The sequence below is a fragment of the Furipterus horrens genome, unplaced genomic scaffold (assembly GCF_987537825.1).
Source record: "Furipterus horrens unplaced genomic scaffold, mFurHor1.1.pri manual_scaffold_8, whole genome shotgun sequence".
Lineage (NCBI taxonomy): Eukaryota > Metazoa > Chordata > Mammalia > Chiroptera > Furipteridae > Furipterus > Furipterus horrens.
Genome location: NW_028327178.1, coordinates 85,505,077 through 85,509,091, shown reverse-complemented (window position 1 = coordinate 85,509,091; position 4,015 = coordinate 85,505,077). Strand labels below are relative to the sequence as shown.

The following is a 4,015-nucleotide window of genomic DNA, read 5'->3' as shown; positions in this document are numbered from 1 at the left end:
AAGATATTGATATTACCAAGGATCATGACGGGAGAGTGTCAGGGGAAGTAACAGGGAGCCAGAAAGTGAAATCTTCAAGGAACAAAGTCACTTACCCAGGCTTTGGTAGATGACCATCACAACAGGGTGACAGGAGAAATAGTCATGGGGAAGAGACTATTCCAGGAAAGGAGCAATGGATGGCAAGGAAGACACCCAGGCGCCTAGATCCACAAACACATACAGAGGCTGAAAATACCTACACACTGAGAGAGCAGCAGGCAAGGTGAGGTTTCACTCAGCTCTGCACAGTGCAATACGGCAGCCCCCAACCACATGTGGCTACTAAGCACTTGAAATGCGGCTGGTGCAGCTGAGGAACAGAATTTTTAAATTGAATTTAATACCAGTGAATTTAAAAACTGAAGCAGTATAAAATGTTTTTCTGTTACACACAACTTTATAGTTTTGGTAGGATTACATTTCACTATAACCACTGAAAATCTAAACTTAGGTAAGGTCTAAGTGTTAAACACACTCCAGATTTCAAAGATAGTATAAGAAAAGATGTAAAATATCCCATGAATATTTTTTACTTCTTGCATGTTGAAATATGTTGGGTTGCATATACATGTTTTTGCATGTTAGCTCTATTGTGCTAGATAAAGTATTTTATTAAAATTAATTTTACCTGCTTCTTTCTACTTATTTTAATGTGACTACTAGAAAATTTAGAATTGCATCAGTGGCTCACATTATGTGTCTTTTGGGCTGTGCTGGGTTAGAGAAAGATGATGAAGGGGACACCTAGAGAAGAGGTGGAGGACACAGAGCATTTAGCTGACAACTGACTGTGTGTTCCAGAAGGCTAGGTGGGTGGAAAGCCTTCGGAGCTTGGCAGGGTAAGAGAGGCAGATGCACAGCCATATGGGGACAAGTGTCTCAGGCTGAGGGATCTCCAGGGAGTCCTGGGATTCTTGTGGTGCCTGGAAGAAGCAGAGACAAAAGTCATTAGAGTCCTGTTTTTCTCAAGGTAGAACTGGTGACATGGCTGTGACTTTTTGGAGGTAAGGAGATGACCCAGTTCTAATCAGGGACCCCAATTCATAGTCTGCCAAAGGAAGAGGCAAGGAAAACAGGAGTATTTTGAAGGAAGCATCTAACAGGATTTGCTGATGGATTGGATGGGGGACACGGGAGTAAAGAGAGAGTCATAGGTAACTCCAAGATTTGGCCTGAGTGACTGGAAGCATGGAGTTGCCTTCTATTGAAAAGGAAAGACTGCAAATAGCATGCTGGACGGCGGAAGGAGGGGACATCCTGAGTTCACATGGGGATGGATATATAGGTTTGAGGATCCAGCTAAATCTCCAAGTAGAGACCTTGACGAGGAAATTGGCTATAGGGATCTGCACTTCACAGGAGAGATGAGGGTAGAGATACAAACCTGAGGGTCTTTAGCATCTGGGTTGTATTTACAGCTATGGGATGTGAATTCTAACATCAAAGAATTCTAGCTCAATCCAGTCATTTCCCTATAGGGTGCACTTTTCTTCTTTTTTTTTCCCCCATAGATACCATCCCATTGACATTTAGCTCAGTCTAATATTATCCTGAACACATACTGGCTGAAAGAGAGTACAGGGATTCAGAAGCCAGATTGGTGTTTCTCCAAAACATATATCTACTCATTAAGAACTTTACTTTGCTCAACCTGCTCACAGGTTGCTCCTTCCTCATTGCAAACATTTTCTTAAATATCTGGAATTTTGTTGCAAAAAGTAAAATGTTGAGTAACAGCCTTTTGAGCTGAACCAGCCACATCACCCCAACTGGAGAAAGCCATTCCCTCTGCACTAAGCCAGCTGGTGAATAAGCAGTTCTGTCCAGATCCTCAGCAAAGAGATTTCTGCACAGAAATGAACCAACAGCACACACTGAAAAAAAAAGGGGGGGGGGGCGAGAGCCCCGCCCCGGGCCAGTTAACAGGCAGCCGCGGGCTCGCACTTCACGGTGGAGCAGTCTGAGGTGTTGGTGTCTAGGCAGCTCAGGCCATGGCCACCGTGCGGGAGAAGGCAGCGACGCTAAACCTCTCCGCTCTCCACAACCCGGCGCAGAGGCCTCCTGGTTTCAGTGTGGCCCAGAAACCATTTGGAGCTACATACGTATGGAGCAGCATTATAAACACTCTTCGGACACAGGTGGAGGTGAAAAAACGAAGGCACCATTTAAAAAGACACAATGACTGCTTTGTTGGTTCGGAAGCTGTAGATGTCATTTTTTCTCACCTAATTCAGAATAAATATTTTGGTGATGTAGACATTCCTCAGGCCAAAGTGGTAAGAGTGTGTCAGGCACTTATGGACTACAAAGTATTTGAAGCAGTTCCAACCAAAGTCTTTAGAAAAGACAAAAAACCTACATTTGAAGATAGTAGTTGCAGTCTTTATAGATTCACAGCAATACCTAACCAAGACAGCCAATTTGGCAAAGAGAATGAACTACATTCACCATCCAGGTATACAGACACATTATTTAAGTCATCTGTTATCAAATCATCAAGTTTAGAGGATCTGTGGGAAGATCTGAGTTTAAAGCCTGCTAACTCCCCTCATGTAAATCTCTTTGCAACTTTGTCTCCACACGTTATTAATGAAGTATGGCAAGAAGAAACCATTGGGCGTTTACTACAACTTGTAGACCTTCCACTGCTTGACTCCTTACTCAAACAGCAAGAGGTTGTACCTAAAGTTCCCTGACCTAAGAGACAGCCTGACTTGGTCAACAACAGTAACTATCTGGATCGAGGGATTCTCAAGGCTTATGGTGACTCTCAGGAAGATGAGTGGCTCTCTGCAGCAACTGACTGCTTGGAATACCTTCCAGACCAGCTGGTGGTGGTCACAAGCAGAAACTTTCCTGAACAACCAGATAGAATAGACTTAGTGAAAGAACTACTGTTTAATGCCATTGGCCAATATTATAGTAGTAGGGAACCTCTGTTAAATCACTTATGTGATGTTCATAATGGAATTGCAGAACTCTTAGTGAATGGGAAGACTGAAATAGCATTAGAAGCTACTCAACTCTTTATAAAGCTTCTGGATTCCCAAAATAGAGAAGAATTTAGAAGGCTACTGTATTTCATGGCTGTTGCAGCACATCATTCTGAATTTAAATTACAGAAAGAAAGTGACAACCGAATGGTTGTGAAAGGATATTCTCAAAAGCTATTGTTGACAATAAAAATTTATCTAAAGGCAAAACTGATCTTCTGGTACTCTTTTTAATGGATCATCAAAAAGATGTTTTTAAGATTCCTGGAACTCTACATAAAATTGTCAGTGTTAAGCTCATGGCCATTCAGAATGGAAGAGATCCAAACAGAGACACAGGATATATTTTTTGCCAGAGAATCGATCAAAGTGATTATTCTGACCATACACAGAAGACAACCAAGGATGAGCTATTGAATTTATTAAAAACTATTGATAAGGATCCAAAACTGTCTGCCAAAGAGAAGAAAAAATTATTAGGTCAATTCTATAAGTGTCACCCGGACATCTTTATTGAGTATTTTGGAGGCTGAGTTTCTAATGTCTGTATATAACTTGTGTATTTTAAGAGTAATGTATCCTAAAGATCCAATTACATTTATAATTTTGAATGTTCTAAATATGAAACTGTACTTAATAAAACGTTTTTTGTATAAAAAATAAAAAATAAAAAAAGGAAATTACATCAGATGATTCTGTCTGCCTTTTATTACTTTTAAAGATTTTATTTATTTATTTTTAGAGAGAGGGGAAGGGAGGGAGAAAGAGAGGGAGAGAAACATCAATGTATGGTTGCCTCTTGTGCACCCCCAAATGAGGACCTGGCCTGCAACCCAGGCATGTGCCCTGACTGGGGATCAAACAGGCGACCCTTTGATCCACCAGCTGGTGCTCAATCCACTGAGTCATATCAGCCAGGGCCTCTGTGTGCCTTTTTGTAGTTCCTTGATGAGCTGAAACAAAACACAAACAAAGTCTGA

At 41.4% G+C, this 4,015-nt stretch overlaps 1 pseudogene; it reads left to right on the top strand.

The window, feature by feature from the left end:
* Window positions 1-2,001: 2,001 nt before the first annotated feature.
* On the top strand, window positions 2,002-3,590 carry LOC150003266 (DEP domain-containing protein 7 pseudogene; annotated as a pseudogene).
* The last annotated feature ends 425 nt before the right edge of the window (window positions 3,591-4,015 follow it).